This window comes from Plecotus auritus, assembly GCF_963455305.1.
Source record: "Plecotus auritus genome assembly, chromosome: 1".
NCBI lineage: Eukaryota > Metazoa > Chordata > Mammalia > Chiroptera > Vespertilionidae > Plecotus > Plecotus auritus.
In genome coordinates, this window is record NC_137770.1 from 47,643,329 (window position 1) to 47,661,290 (window position 17,962).

The following is a 17,962-nucleotide window of genomic DNA, read 5'->3' on the forward strand; positions in this document are numbered from 1 at the left end:
AGAAGCCTAGCACACCACCATTCTGATCTCCAGTACTTCATGGTCACCTGTATATCCCTCTCAGGAAGCTTATAGAAGTTTCTCTTTATGTGCTCTGACATTTTACAATGTGTCATGTGGTTTGTGGTTGAGTTGGGTTTTTTTTTGTTTTTCAATTGTTTGAAGTGATAATTGCTGAGTCTTTTAACTTAGAGATGTGTTCTTTAGTTCTGGCAAGTTTTCTTATCTTCCTTAGAATTTTTCCTATCCTCTTTCTCCTCTGCCTATTATAATGCTTCTTGACTTACTTCCTGATAAACCCATCATAAACTGAAAATATTTTAATTGCATTCAATACACCTAACCTACTGAACATCATAGCTTAGCCAAATCTACCTTAAACCAAAGCCAAATCTACCTCAGAATACAATATCCAAAACACACTGACAACACAGTACACAGAAGAGGATTTGTTTACCCTGGTGATGGCAGGCCTAACTGGGAGCTGTAGCTCACTGCAGTTGCCCAGGATTGAGAACGTACCTTAACCGCATATTGCTAATCTGAGAAAAGATCAATGTATATGCCTTTAGCACCATCATAAAGTCAAAAAATCTTAAGTCGAACCATCCTAACTCAGGAGAGCTCTCTGTATTTAGATACTGGCCTTCTTAGATTGATTCTCTACTTTTTTTTTCTCTCTATTTTTTCCCTAGCATTTTATATCTCTTGCCTTTTAGCTCTATTTTCTGAAAGATCTCAACCTTATCTTTTAACTCTTCTATTAAATTTTTAACTTCCATAAGCTTTTCTGTTTGCTGCAAATTTCTTTTGAATTTTCCCTACATCTCATTATTTTCCATGAATGTAGTATCTTCTTTTCTGAGGATATAAATTTGACATTATTGTTGTTTTCTTCTGATCTCTGCACTGTCTCTGTAACCTGAGTTCTTTTTGCTATTTGCTTTGGTCTCTAGCTTTCATGCTGACATTTCCCTCAAATGAGAATCGCCCGGCTGGTGTGGCTCAGTGTTTGAGCATCAACCTATGAATCAGGAGGTCATGGTTTGATTCCCCGTCAGGTCAGGTCCAGGGCACATACGGGGGTTGCAGGCTCAATCCCCAGTGGGGGACATGCAGGAGGGGCCAATCAGTGATTCTCTCTCATCATTAATGTTTCTGTATCTCTCTTTTCCTCTCTGAAATCAATAAATATAGATTTTTTAAAAATCATTAAAATAAAATGAGAGAACCCTTGTATTTACATTTATACCGAACAGTATGACACTAAAAGATGATTAGAAGATCTGTGTGAGTGAGCAGACCAGGATATTTATTCTAAAATAATCGGGCAAGAACCTGGCTATTTTGAGGATTCCTTTTGTCTGGTCACTTTTGACAGAAAGGAATCCTCCAATCTCTTTCTTTGGCAGTATAAGGTTGGCTTCCAATGTTCTCAAGGCAGAGTAGGTGAATAGGAAGAGAGGAGGGGAGGTGCTTATAATTCAGTAAGACATTTCACATAATCTCCTCTGCAGAAACATAAGATTTTACCAACACACACACATATATATATTTATACACACACATATGAAAGAGTGCTATTCCAATTAAGAGTCAGGATACATATTTTGAGAAAGACAAATACAAGTCAATATTCAAGCAATATTAACAAGTATTAGTAGACAAAGTGCTTTTACAATTAAATAGGAAGTGCCAGTTTTATTGTTTCATTAGCTATGACCTTACATTATTAAAGGTCATTTTGAAATTGTGAATAAGAATTAGGTACTTCCTGTAAAACAACATAATTACTCTGATTCACACACCCCACTGCCGTGGTTTAAAGAATTAGTCATAAAGCAGACGCTATATTCTGAATCTGTATCTGGTATCAATTTATAACCAATTGTAAACCAAAATGAATTCTAAAGATAGACAAAATGGGCATTTAACAATGTCATAATATCTCATACTTTCACTTTCTACCTACAAAAGCAAAGAAAAATGCTAAAATTGCATAAAGCCTGTACTACAGTACATCAAAAATATTTAATTCATTATTTTCAAAGTCAGATTCTTCAACCAATGAAACTGACTTGACTTGTGGATCATTCTTAATCCTCTCCATTGGAAATGGTAATAAGCAGCTGTTAGATTAGCAATTTGTCAACTATACCGAGTTCAACCAGAAAACCTAGTTAGACAGTCTCTACTAAAGCAGCAAATCAAGTTGGATACATCTCCATAATCTTGTTCCACCCAATTTATCTTCTTTTTTCCCAATATAAGATGACTGAAAAATGACCTATAGTTCCTACTCCTCTAGCTGATCATGCTCCTCCGTTCCTGGTCTATTCCATCATACTGGTGGCATTTAGCTCCCACATAATGACAAAATATGCAGATTCCATTCTCCTTCAAGCAAAGTATAAACCTAACATTCCACTGACATGGTGTACCATGGCATCAGTATTTGATAGATAATTTAGTCATTCCTATTTATGTAATGCCCCATCTATGAAACATTGATTTATCCCTTAGAAAAGCTCCTTCTAGATAACTTAAACACTAAAAAATAACCCCACTGCCAAAACCGGTTTGGCTCAGTGGATAGAGCGTCAGCCTGCGGACTGGGGGGTCCCAGGTTCGATTCCGGTCAAGGGCACGTAACTTGGTTGCGGGCACATCCCCAGTGGGAGGTGTGCAAGAGGCAGCTGATCGATGTTTCTCTCTCATCGATGTTTCTAACTCTCTATCCCTCTTCCTTCCTCTCCGTAAAAAATCAATAAAAGATATTTTTAAAAAAATAAAAATAAAATAAAATAAAAAAATAAAAAATAACCCCACTAAGAACATTTTAAAATTTTAATGAAACATTTCTTCTAATAAAAAACAAAGTTTAAATAGTTTTTTTAAATTTATAGTTTAAAATTCTAACACACTGCCAACCATATTGTCCAGAGGGAGAAAAATATGACTTTTATTTCAGTAAAAAGCTGCTCTGCAAACAGATGTTCAATAAATGATTTTTGCATCAATGCACAGGTCCTAAATGAGGACACAGACAGAAGGAATATAGGAATAAACAATGAACACACGAAGATATGCTAGTCTTCAGCTAATTGACTAAATCACAATCTTTCAAGGTCTGTTTTCTCACTTCAGAAAATGAGAAATTAACTAGAGGTTCTCAAGTTCCTTAAAATTTCAAAATTCTATAATGCTATAACTATTAAATGAACTTTTTCTTCTCATTCTTCTATTCTTCCATAATTAAAGAAATACAAACAATCCAACTAGACAGTGGAATCTTTCTATATTAGCAATGTTTTCAATAAAAGTTTTAAGCATCATTTACTTGGGTTAATAGAGTAAAAATAATGATAAACCTAATATATATTAAATGCTTACACTATGCCAATTACATAATAATGATTATCTTATTTAAACCTCACAAGAACCAGAGAGAGATCATCATTATTTCCGTTGTATGTATTTAAAAAACAAAAAAACAAAAAAAAAACCTGACATATGGATAGGAAAAACCAAATCACTTTTCAAATAAAATCTAGAATTACAAAATAATAAGCAGGGCTTTAATAAATTTTAAGTCCATCAAATTAGAAAATTGAGTATTCTTTCCCAACTGCCCCAATCCAAAACAGACAAAACAGTGTATTTACAATTAAAGTGTCAACAAGACAAGAAGCAATTAAAGAAACAGGATATTCTATGTGAAAGAAGCCCAAAAAGAGGAAGAGACAAATATTAACAAAACAAAAAGTGAGAGAGAAAATGCATTCTATGCTCAGGGGTGGGTAATCTTTTTCTGCCAAAGGCCATTTGCATATTTATAACATCATTCTCAGGCCATACAAAATTATCTTAAAAATCAGCCTGCTATACTATATAATAAAAGGCTAACATGCAAATTGTCCCCTTGGGAGTTCGGCCGACCAGGAATTCGACTGCTCACTATGACATGCGCTGACCACCAGGGGGTGGTGCAGAATGAAGGAAGGCCCCAGCCGGCAGCCAGCAGCCGGCAGCCAGGGGAAGGAAGGCCCTAGCCGGCAGCCAGAAGGCCCCAATTGCTGGCCAGGCCTAGGGACCCTACCCATGCACAAATTTTGGGCCTCTAGTCCTATATAATAAAAGCTTAACATGCTAAATGTCCGGTCATCCAGTCAACCAATCAAAGTGTAATATGCTAATGATATGCTAAGGCCACTCAACCGCTCACTATGATGTACACTGACCATGAGGGGGCAGTTGACTGGTAGGTTAGCTTGCTGCTGGGGTCCAACCAATTGGGACTGAGCAAGACAGGCCAGACACGCGCTGGAGCCCTCCCACGTCCCTCCCAAGCCCCGATCGTGCACCGGTGGGGTCCCTCGGCCTGACCTGCACCCTCTTGCAATCCGGGACCCCTCAGTGGATGTCAGAGAGCCAGTTTCGGCCTGATCCTGCAGGCCAGGCCGAGGGACCCCACTGGTGCACGAATTCTATATTTATAAAAGGCTAATATGGTAAGTGTCCTTCCCTCCATCCAGGTAATGATGCTAAGTAACAATGCACGGCTTTCTCTCCCTAGTGACAACTAGCCTCCTTGCAGTTTCTTCAGCCCAGGAACACTTTAGCCAGGTGGAAACACTTTACACTGTAACCAAGTACCTATGAAGCGTTTTCCCGTGCCTCATCTCATCTGATCCTCACAGAAGTCCTGGAGTCAGTAGATAAAAAAACTTGGTAGATAAAAAACTCGGTGGAGCCCTAACCGGTTTGGCTCAGTGGATAGAGCGTCGGCCTGCGGACTGAAAGGTCCCGGGTTCGATTCCGGTCAAGGGCATGTACCTTGGTTGCGGGCACATCTCCAGTAGGGGGTGTGCAGAAGGCAGCTGATCGATGTTTCTCTCTCATCGATCTTTCTAACTCTCTATCCCTTCCTCTCTGTAAAAAATCAATAAAATATATTTTTTAAAAAAAAAGGCTCAGTGGAATCCTATTTTATTTTCATTAGCTGGAAAACGGAAATTTAGAAAATTGAGAAACTTGATGCGACTGAAAAGAAGAAAGAAATGGGTGGACTTGAAAATGACTTCAGGTTTTCTCACTGCGCAGAACATAGTCAAACACTGCTGCAGTTAAATTTTTTACCCTTTGTTCTCTCTGCATGATCTACAATAATAATCTGCTTTGTGTTGATATTTATTGCTGTGTTGCTGACAATTACCTGAAAGAGAAGTTGAGGTGCTTCACTGGGCAGGAAAACATTTAGCTAAATCAGAAAGCAGGTCTAATTAATAAGCAAGTTTGTTCTTTATCTATAAAAGGCTAAGTTGACTCGTGCATGCGCAATACATACAAAGCTCTTGCTGTTTCGATCTGTCATTGTCGATCGTGAATTTGATTGACATTTCTATTATAGAGAAAGGGCGAATAGTGATATTAAAATATTCTTCTAATTAATTTCCTTTCAATGTGCACGAATTCGTGCACCGGACCACTAGTATTTTATATTTGGGCCAACATTTATTTAACTCATCTCTAATGCCTTGGCAGGGCCAAATCAAATGATTTCATGGGCCATGTAAGGGCTGGACGTTTCCCACCCCTGCTATAGCTAAACAAAGTCTTTAAACCAAAGCCTTCAATCTGGGTCCCAGAAAGAGATCAAGGGAAGCTCTAGAGGGAAAGTATCAAGAAAACTATTTCAGAGTAACAGGTGTAACCTACTCAAGGTTACAGAGCTAGACTCAAGTCAGATGCCAAAGTGCACGCAATGGTGCAGAGTACTAACAATGACACACACTATTAGATAATTTGAAAATTATAATTAGATAATTTGATGTCTTTGGGGAATGGTAGGATCATAATATAAAACAGAACTTTAGAAATCTTGTCCAACTCTCCATCTGTAACCTCCTTAATTGATGGTCTCTCGGCCTCTGCTTAAACACTTCTAAGAGTTCACAGCCTAATTTTATAGTAGCCTACATTACTGAAAAGTCTGTGAATCAAAATTTCCTCTAACTTTCACCCAATGATTCTAAAAGATTATCCTGTTTGTGTACCACAGAGTCTGTTTTTAAAATGTGTTAAGAGGGCTCTTTTCCTTCAATTTACTTGGTTTCTAGGCCCCCTTCCACCATAATCATTGTTCTCTGAGCATTCTGCAGTCCATGGGATGGTCCATCCTACTCAGAGTGAATTAAGTAATCCAGACAGTGGTCTGTCTAATCTTGAATACAGCAGTATTACTCCCTTATTATGAACACAGTATCTCTACCTACGTAACCTAACAAGGCATTCACATTTTAGGCTGATTGGTTTTACTTGGGCAAGGGGAAGGATGCAGTATGTTTCAGCAGGGAATGGGAGTAGCAACTGTTATTCAATCATACTGTTGTTCATAAAATACTTGTAGTTAACTAAAAGCTTTCATTTTTTTCACATGAACTGCTATTAAGTTAAACCTCCTCATTCTTGAATATAATTTTTTAAAATTTAAAAGTAGAACTTTGTATTTAGTACTGTTAAACATTTTTTTCTAGTTCATCATTTACTTGAGTTATCATCATTTACTACACCCTCTATTACAGCACTTAATCATCCAGTGTTGTAAATTGTTGATTTTTCTAGTCTATCTCCTTCCCCCACTTTGAGCTTTTCAAGGGCAAGTACTTATCTCTGTATCACCTAAGCTAAATATAGTACATGGCACCTAGTAAATGACCAAGAGATGATGATGAATTAACTCCCCTTGATTCTGTTATCTAACATATTTTTCCCAGTTTTGTACCATCTACAAAACCTAAGAGTTTTACCTCTTAAATATTCATACAAGTCATCCTTAAAACTTGGGATATAACAAGGTCAAGATAATACAGCCCTGTGGCACATCATAAGAGATTTCCCTCCACTTAACAATAAAGCGTCAGGTTATAAAAAAGATTGTTTAACTACTTAAGATTCAGATGACTCCTTTTCCCCAGGATTCCCCAATCTTTTTTTTTTTTTTTAGAGAACTTAAAAAAAATTTTTTTTAATTAATCCTCACCCGAGGATATATTTCCATTGATTTTTACAGAGTTAAAGAGAGAGGGAAAGACAGAGAGAAACATCAATATGAGAGAAACACATTGACTGGTTGCCTCCCCCACCCGGGCTAAAGAGGAGCCTGCAACCGAGGTGTACATGCCCTTGACAGGCATTGAACCAGGGACCCTTCACTCAGTAGATCGACGCTCTATCCACTGAGCCAAATCAGCTATGACAGGATTCCCCAATCTTAAAAACTATCTAGAGTACCCCAAAAAAATAACTAAGTTGATCATATTTCAAGTCTTAATTTATAGATTTCAGAGAAAAACAAGTTTAGGAAAAGATGTACACAATGCTCTAAAAAGCCCTAGGAATGATTCTTCACAAACTACAGAAAAATATTAAAAAGAAAAAAATAGGTTTCAGGAAAAAGTTGTTGAAGTCTTGCAATGACAGATTGCCTAAGTATTCTTTCAAATTCCACCAGAAACCTATTAATAATATTTCTTCCATTTCTACACAGAATAGAACTCTTGTACCCAGTTATATCATCTATATATATAAAAAGCCCAGCAACAGAACAGAACTGGTCGACCAGTTGCTATGATGCGCACTGTCCACCAGGGGGCAGACGCTCAACGCAGGAGTTGCCCCCTGTGGTCAGTGCACTCCCACAGTGGGAGCACCGCTGCTCGGCTGACTGGGATGAGCAGCACTCCCAGAGCAGGAGCAGCCACTCAGAGGGCGGGTCCACAGCTGCTTGGCTGACCAGGATGAGCGGCGCTCCCACAGCTGGCAATCCCCGCAGGCCACACACCCCACCAGTGCACAAATCCGTGCACCTCTAGTTAATTATAAATAAGAGAAACAACTTCACAACAAAAAATGCTTTATTCTACATAAAGTAAAATTGCTAAACTACTACAAAACTTAGATCATAGTCATCAGAACAGCATTATGATTAATATTTACATGCCAAGTTTTTATAGTGAAGTCAAGTTTAAGAAAATGCCCATATCCTCTTTAGAAAAATTTCACTAGTGTACATAAAAAATACATTTCAAGATGAGAAGCATAAAAACATACTACACAATCTTCCTGAAATTTATGGAAGGGGAAGATGAACTACTCACAAACTTCTGGCACCAAAAACTCTTAACAGCATACATTTTAACACCCCCCAAATATTAACAAAAAAGAAAGGAAGGAAGGAAGGAAAAAAGATAAGGAGCAATGCCAAAGTTGCTGACAAAGAGTAATTTTTTTTTAAAAGCACAAAAATAGAAGACATGTTTAACTGTGATGTCTAAAGGACAATTTGTAAATTATCCAACGAAAGAAATGTACTATGGTTATCTTAAGAGTATTTTAGCTTTTTTTGCCATTAAAAAGTGAAATGAAAAATGAGCTTATCATAATCAATCAAAAAGGCCAAACTTTTTTTCAATGCCATTCCTTAAACACAGAACTAATCAAATTCCACATCATTTCTCCAAATACTCAAAAGCAGCCAATGTTCTTAAAAGTAGAAATTCAATTCTTTATTTCCTAAATCTAGAAGGCATAATTTTCCATTTGAGGATAAAAAAATGTAGAGATAGGTTCTGTGACAGAGAAACAATACCTATCCCTGAATCCTAAGTTTAAAATGCTAAAAAGAAACAAATGCAAGCACACTGCCTAGTGTGGAAGAAATACCACAAAAAGGCCTTTTAAAAATATGTTCAATCAACTCCTATTCAATTCCCAAAGTTCCTCTAGTAACAAAACTGCAGTATTTTTCTTTTTTTTAATTGATTAATTTGAGAGAGAGAAACATCAATTTGCTACTCCATTTATTTATGCATTCATTAGCTTCTTGTATGTGCTTTGACCAGGAATCAAACCAATAATAACCTTGGCATATGGGAATGACACTTTAACCAACTAAGAACCCAGCCAGAGCCCAACTGCAGTATTTTTCCAGAAAATATAATTGAGGTTATATTTTTCAAACTTCAAATTTTACTTATTTTAACATAGTTAGTTACCTGCCTAGACATCACCAATAAAAATCCCAAAATAAAACTTACTACTAAGAAGCAATCTGACGGAGCTTCACATGAAAGAGCTCCAATTTATATGATAGAATACCCTAAATCAGCATTTTCCAAATTAGGTTAATAATGCTAATAGATATTCAGAGAAATAGGGTTATGTGGCAAAACAAATTCAAGAAATTCAAGATCTATAACTCCCTGCCATGCCCTCCCTTCTCAAATCATATTAACATATTAAAGGTCCCAAGAAGTCAAGCAGAAAAACGTTAACTTTACATCTGACATTTTGCAAATTTATTAGGCCACAAAACCCTTCTTTATTATTATCACTGTTTTCATCTCATTTCTTAGCACTTCACAAAAATAATTAGGGAAAAAAATTATAAGATCTTCAAGTTTTTCAGGAGTTCCACTTTATGCCTGTTGTTCTAGTAAAATTATTAAAAGCTCTCTTCTTCCACTCTTAAAAGTGTCCCAGTTTAGATGATAAATTATATGGTCACCCTAAAATTAATACTATAGCCCAGCCAGCATGGCTCAGTCGCTGAGCACTGACCTATGAACCAGGAGGTCATGTTTCGATTCCTGTCAGGGGCAGCCAATCAATGATTCTCTTTCATCATTGATGTTTCTAACTCTCCCTCTCCCTTCTTCTCTGAAGTCAATAAAAAATAAATATATACATACATACTATAAAACTAAACACATATTATAACACATGTGAACTACCTTTACCAAATGTTACTGCATGCAGTTAAAATGATATGTAAATGATGATTAATCATTATCTGTTTTCCCAAACTTCTGAAAGAATTTTCCACCAGCAATCCTACATATAGTTTCAGAATACTCTGGACTACTGAATTCTCGCTAACTGAACTCACAAACCAAAGAGATTTTAGATAGTAAAAGATATCTGTATTTGCCTAATTTTTTAAAAGAGTATGTTATACCTAATTGTAACATAAGGACAACTCTTGAAGACATTAAAGCAATCCATGAAAGATGTTTAAAATACATTTAAAAAAAATTATTCCAGGCCTTAATTGTGAGAATTCCCCAGAATGCTTGACTATTTTCACTCAAGCCCAGGCTTCCTGAGTGACTTCATCCATCCCAGGGCTTCAAAATGCCATTTCTAATGTCCTAACGGCAAATCTTTATTTCCAGCTTAGTCTTTGTCTCCTGAATTACAATTGTACTTCTCCTAAACACCTCTATGTCCCAGAAGTACTCAATATATTCAAACCTAACACATCAAATTTCTCTCAAAACTTCCATCCACCTAACCAGTTGATCAAGCCAGAAACTTCACCACCACCTTCTCTTTCACTCGAATCTATTTACCAAGTCAAGTCAATCCTACCTTCCTGAAATGCCCAAGTCACTACTACCACTTTAATTCAGACTATCTTGATCTCTTCCCTAGAAATCTGCAAGGGACTCAACTGTTCTTCCTGTCTCCAATATTATCCCCTCCAAGTCAATTCTCCATACTAGTGATCTTTCTAAAATATGTATCTGATCATGTCACTGTTTAATCTTTCATGATTACTCAACTGCACTCAGGATATAAAGGCAAACTTCTTAGCATGGCCTAAGATATACTACACGACCCAGTCTCAGCCACTGCCACTAACTCTCTTTAACTAGCTCTCCATGCTCCAGGATTTTTACACACATGATGCTATTTTAGCAAGTAACTCTTCTCCTCGTTACCATCCCAACCTTTTTCTAGCTAACTCCAACTCATATAGGTCTCAGCCTAGATGTCATCACCTTTGGGAAAGCTTCCTTTGCCAACCCCCCCCAACTTAGTAAATTTACTCTTTTGTACTCCCCAGTTTAATCCAATACAGCCCTTATGCTACTAGTATATGTGAGAGAACCTGTTTACTTGTTCTCTACCAAACTATAAGCTCCGTCTATGCTGTGTCTTGTTCACATTCAATGAATATGAGTAATAATACCGTGTTTCCCCGAAAATAAGACATCCTCCTAAAATAAGACCTACTTACAGGTTTCCTTCTGAACGAAATATAAGGCACCCCCCGAAAATAAGGCCCCCAGGCTTTGTCTCAGAATGAAAATTAATTTACCATAAACTGGTCGCTAGGGCCGCCCCGACTGGCGTCTAGCAACCAGTGACATTACGCGGAGTCCTGACGTCACTGCTGTGTGGAGGCAGAGCGGAGGTCGGAGTGAGCGGTGAGCGCAGGGCTGGAGAGAGGAGGAGACTTTCGCAGATGCGTGTGGAAGAACAGGAGGATTAGAGCGGACGGGACGCGGCGAAGGTGCTGAGTGCAGGTCTGTCTCTGGTGACACTACCTGATGCTCGCGGCCACCTTCATGACTGAAGGTTCTCAGTCAGTGGCAGACCCTGCTCCAGCCCAGATCCAGGCCCCAGCAAGCCCAGTGACAGTCCCCAGGCAGGCCCCAGGGGGTAAATGTCTGATAAAGGGGTAGGGGGATGTCTGGTGAAGGTGTTCAGTGGCACAGGGGTGGGGGGAGGGGGATCACTTAAAATGACACAGGAGGATCAGAGGGGGCAATCAAAATGACACAGGAGGATCAAAAGGGGTTACTAAAATGGTAATCCCCCCTCTGATTCTCCTGTGCCATTCTGATTCCCCCCTCTGATCCCCCCTGTGTCATTTTGAGTGACCCCCCCTCCCCCCACCTTGATACCCCAATTCCTTTTTTTTTACCCCTAGAAATGAGCGCAAAAAGAAAAAGCTACTCCGTGGAGCACAAGAATGGAATCGTGGAAGACTCTTGGGGCCAAAACCTTACTGCTTTCTGCAAAGAGAAGATGTTGAGTATCAGATTGGTCCAAAAATGGCGAGCAGAGTATGGTAACCTCATTGAACAAGTGGACAAGGGAAATGCTAAAAAGCGCAAGTGTGGATCAGGTCGGCAACCATTATTTTCCGAGCTGGAAGACCTGATCTGTGAATGGGTTGTTGACAGGAAAGCAAAGGCTTTGGTTGTGAATAGGGCTCAGATTCAAGAATTTGCCCTCGCAATGGCACCACAGTTTGACATAGCCCCCGAAGACTTCAAAGCATCACAACACTGGCTGGATAATTTCCTTCAGCGAAGTGAACTGTCTTTAAGAAGATCTACAACATTGTTTAGGTTGGAAGATACTCAAGTTATTAAGCGAGCACTTGCATTCAAGTCCTTTATTGATGATGCTGACTTCTCTAAATACAATCTTTCCAACATGATTGCTATGGATGAAACTGCCATGTCTATGGGCCAATCATCTCAAACAACAATTGAACAGCGGGGTGCCTCCTTAGCGTACATTCCCTCCACTGCTTACGAAAGTGCACGTGTTTCCTGTATTTTGGCAATTCGTCTGGATGGCACTAAAATCCCACCTTTAATCATTTCTAAGGGCAAGAAGGAAAAGATTGAAAGTGTTTTGGGCGATTTTATTCTTGAAACTGAAAAAGCCTGGGCCACACAAGCAGTTATAAGGAAGTGGGTCGATTTAATGCTGCCACTTGTTATGCGAGGGAGCCAAAGAGGTCTGCTAGTCTGGGATGCAGCCAGCACTCACCGCGCTAAAGACATGAAGACATTTCTTCACGAAAGAAAAATAGATCAGATAATGATTCCCGCAGGAATGACGGCCTATCTCCAGACTCTTGACATTGCAATAAACAAGCCATTCAAAGACAATTTGCGCATGGAAATTAATGACTACATTGAAAATAGAATGGAGAGAAATCATCGTGGAAACTTTGTGAAACCTAAACTGCAAGAAGTTGTGACTGGGGTGAAGAATTCATGGGAGAAAATCACTGACAGTTGCATTGCAAATGCACTGCGAGCAGGCTACCTTGACAAGAAGTACTCATTTAAAGACAGTGCTATTGCTAAACATGAGAGATTTGGTCCACTGATTCTGAAAGAAATGGAGTCACAAAAAATTCACCAGGAAATTCAGGAATTGGATTGTTATGATGATGTTCCAGAAGATGATGACATGATTGTCATTGAATAAATGAGTAAATTCTTGATACTGTAGGATTCACAGTTTGTCTGGTTTGTGTTGACAACTACCATACTACTGTACCGTATACAGGTAATAAATTTCCTTTATTTTCATTTAACAATAAATGTGTACCGTATTCTTCTTCATGGAAAAATAAGACATCCCCTGAAAATAAGACCTAGCGTGTCTTTGGGGGCAAAAATTAATATAAGACACAGTAGTATAGCATCTCTTAATTATTATTAACCATATTAATAGGGCAAACGTATTAGAAATGATACATCTTACCTTCCCAAAATAAGGACATTATATAATTCTGCCCAGAGTCTTCTCATCATAAAGAATTTTATTATTAATCCTACAAAGAATGAAATGTTACAAACTCTTCCAAATTTCAGGAAATGTAGGGGTAGGGAAGAAACTGACATAATGAAAAAGTCAATCTGACTGAGGAGTAAATAAATTGAAAAGGGCAATTAGGATATGAGACCAATTTAGGTTGTTGATTATAACAATACAAAACTATGAGAGTCTGAAATAAGAAGGTACTGGTAGTTGGGAAGAAAAGGAAAGCATAACATTAAGAAAGATTTGGATGTGGAGGAAGTTTGTAGTTCACGTGAAGTATGTAATTACTTGAGCACTCAAACTAGGTCAGGTCTTGTTACATGTGCGTATAGGATTTTGTCCTTTTCCTTTATACAACTAAGTAGTTTCAGACTCATAATTTCACTGTTAAAAGTTTTGATAATCTGTCCCCCAACTTCCCATAATTTGCATTACTCTCTTATACAGATCTCCACACATGGATCTACTGGGTGTTCCATATCTACTAGGTGTTCCATAAATATACTTCAATGTTTCTCTCCTCATTACCTTTGTTCATGCTGTCCCCTCTGCTTGAAATAACCTTCTTGTAATGCGAACTTTCAAAATCTTCTAAGGTCAGTTTGAAATAAGCTTAGCCAGAAGTAACTATTTTTCCTCTTATGAATACTTTATCCACTATTTACATGGTTACTCTTTTATAATGCTTTCTATTGTAGTTGTTCTAGACATTTCTCTCCTCCACAAAAATGAGGCATACTCCTTGAGGTTAGCTATGGGACAGAAGGAGCAGAGGTAGGTATAGATGGACTGAATAGAAGGAAATACCAAGCACAAAGAACAGCAAAGAGAGAGCACCAAAGAACTCAATGAAAATAAGTCTAAGAAATGTCCACTCTCTCTCCCACAGGATTCTTATACTGGGTTCTACAGACCCCTACATATGTCTTTCCTCTTAATCCTCATATTACTTATTGGTAATATTTATATAAATCAATGCCCAAAAGAAATGTAATGTAAGCTACAAATGCGAGTCACACATGTAATTTTAAATGTCCTGCTAGCCACATTTTGGAAAGTAAAAAGAAACAGGTAAAATGAATATTTAACTTAACCCAACATATCCAAGATATTCTCACTTCAACATATAATCAGTATAAAACAATTATTTGAGATATTTTAATTCTTTTTTTCATACTATGCTTTTGAAATCCAGTGTGTATTTTATACTTACAGCACATCTCAATTCCAACTAACCACATTTCAAAAGCTCAATAGTTTTTCACATGACTAGACTAGTGGCTACAGTATTGTGCTACAGTATTGTGTACCTCTTAAACATTCCTGTCATAGGTTTTAGAACCGGCTTCAACTATCCAGACTCCAACCCAATAACCCTGGATTACCTTTTTTCTTTTTATCCACACCCGAAGATATGTTTTTTATTGATGTTTTTGGGGATAAGGGGGAGGTGAAAGGGGGGAAGAGAGAGAGGAGAAAGGGAGATGAAAGAGGGAGGGGGGGAGTAGTGGGGAGGAGAGACTGGTTGCCTCCCATACATGTTGGGACCAGCGGATCCGGAAACCTTTTGGGGAACAGAGAATGCTCCAACCAACAACCACTCAGCCAGGGCCCTGGGCTGTATTTCTTTTCTTTTCTTTTTTTTTTAATATATTTTATTGATTTTTTACAGAGAGGAAGGGAGAGGGATAGAGAGCCAGAAACATCGATGAGAGAGAAACATCGATCAGCTGCCTCCTGCACAACCCCCACTGGGGATGTGCCCGCAACCAAGGTACATGCCCCTGACCGGAATCGAACCCGGGACCCTTCAGTCCCCAGGCCGACGCTCTATCCACTGAGCCAAACCGGTTTCGGCTGGGCTGTATTTCTTAACTCATCGTTACTCTCCATCCTCAGCCACTCACTCCTATGGTAATACCTTGGACCTTTGACCTTTCCAAAATAATTCATGCCCTCCATTCTCAACTTCATGAGTATCTCAGATTCATTAATACTATCACTCTCTATCCATCAGCCTCCAAGTTCAGTTTAGTAAGATTCCATGGTACATCATTAAACATTCCTTTGCAAAATTCTTTCCCCCACTATGCCTGGCACATTCAAATGGTTCCAACTTTACAACATGGACAGACAGAAAAACAAATGCACACATGCAAACAGATGTTACTATACATCCATAATCATTCATCTCAATGGGCATAGGCATCCACCAGATGTTCAATGGTTTGGCTCAGTTGGTAGAGCAACGGCCTGCAGACTGAAAGGTCCTGGGTTCGATTCCGATCAAGGGCATGTGCCTCAGTTGCAGGCTCCTCCCCAGTCTAGGCCCTGGTCAGGGCGAGTGCAGGAGGCAAGCATTCAATGTGTTTCTCTCACATCGATGTTCCTCTCTCTCTTCCCCTCTCTCTTCCACTCTCTCCAAAAATCAATGGAAAAATATCCTTGGGTGAGGATTAAAAAACAACAACAAGTGACTATGCAACTTTAACAACGCACTTAACATTGTAATTTGACATTAAAAAAAATTTTAAGCAGCATTTTTTGCTAATTATAATAATAAATTCTTTTTAAAAATTCAGATACCGGTACAAGAGAACCAAACTATTTTTTAAATATATATTTTTATTGATTTCAGAGAAGAAGGGAGAAACATCAATGATGAGAATCAAAGATTAGCTCCCTCCTACATGCCCCCCGCCCCCGCCACTGGGGATCAAGCCCGCAATCCAGGCCTGTGCCCTGACCCAGAATCGAACTGTGACTTCCTGGTTCATAGGATGATGCTCAATCACTGAGCCATGCCGGCCGGGCAAACCAAACTATTTTTCATATATTTATCAGAATACTAGAATGTGTTTCACAAGGGCAAAAACTCAACCCATTTCATTCCCAATTGACTATTGAGTATCTAACACAGTATCTGGCAATTAAATCAGCCCTTCCTTTTTTTTGGAATCAGTTAAGAACCCTGCTTTATGTAATTGTGATATAAAAAGCCAAACATGAAATAAGCAAAAGGAATGCGGAGTGAGTGCTTATTTGTTTTAAAGATTTAGCGTCCAGTAAAGGAATAATTATTTTTACTTTACATAAAATTTTTAATGTATCAAACAAAATGATGATCAAAAATATATAAAGTATAACAGATTTTAATGGCTTCTATAAAAAAACTTGATTTTTCTCATAACTCTGATTCAACTTCTTATATTACAGGATACATTCATGTAAAACTAAACCCTTTTCAAGACTTAACCAAGGATTTAACAAAGTGTGGATCACTACGGTAATTAAGTTCCTTCTTCTTCCCCAAACATTAGGCATAATTGATAGATTCTATGGGCATGTACATTTGCTCCAGTTACACATATTTTCAAAATAAGGTCTCCAATCAATACTTTCCCCTCTCCACTTCTACCTATGAAATCCCCCTCTTTAAATAATGCGTATCAAATTTGGTAACTTATTAACACTATGATATAGTTAAATGGTTTAATGGCTTAAAAACAACCTTACAAGTAAATAATATACAAAACTAATATTTCACTACTAGTTTCCATTTTTAAAAGTAACTTATTAATACAAGTTACCTGGGAGGAAGTGGGGAAGAAACACATGAGGGTGTACAAATATAGGCCTCAAAGTTTTGGAATACTCTATTAAGTTTGATGTTTATTAGTCTTCCATAAGTTATACAGTCTTCTACACAGTTATATTATTTTGCATATACTGTACATTTATTTTTTAAAGCAACCTAAGTTTTGTCTCAGAACGAAATTTCTATTATCGTTCAATATAAATATTTTTTAAATCACAAATAGGATTTTTTTACTTGTCACCATTAAATGTCTGGATTTTAAACAGATTCTTAGACTGGGGACTCATATCCACCATCTCATTTAACTTTAGCACCTGTCTCATCCCCAGTTGCTTTTCAAGAACTGCTACCTTCACCATGAAGCTCCATGGGTTTCCCCAATTCAAACTTGGGCTTCTTGTATTTTGTCTTTTCTAACAAAGACATCACGGAGCAGATATATTGATTAGCAAGCCTTTTCTATGTCTTTTCCAATGCTATCTGAAATCAATATATTGACCACTTTTTTTTTTAAAATATATTTTATTGATTTTTTACAGAGAGGAAGGGAGAGGGATAGAGAGTTAGAAACATCAATGAGAGAGAACATTGATCAGCTGCCTCCTGCACACCCCCCACTAGGGATGTGCCCGCAACCAAGGTACATGCCCTTGACTGGAATCGAACCCGGGACCCTTGAGTCCGCAGGCCGCCGCTCCATCCACTAAGCCAAACCGGTCAGGGCTTGACCACTTCTTTCAAGTCATTTGTCTGTGCCTCTCGGGCCATGATTTCAATCATCTTCCAGATTTGGCCAACCTGTTGCTGCTGAGTCTAAAAAGACTTCCAAATCTGATGGTAGTGTTTTATTAGTAAAACCAACAATAGATAAAGCAAATAATCACTGGTAGTCTGGACATCAACATGAGCTTCAATCATGGTAGGCCCTTTTTTTTTTTACCATGA

General features: G+C 38.2%; 1 protein-coding gene across 1 annotated transcript in view; it reads right to left on the reverse strand.

The window, feature by feature from the left end:
- Positions 1-17,962, reverse strand: part of PIAS1 (protein inhibitor of activated STAT 1) — a 134,741-nt gene that overhangs the window by 98,218 nt on the left and 18,561 nt on the right. The window lies entirely within an intron of this gene.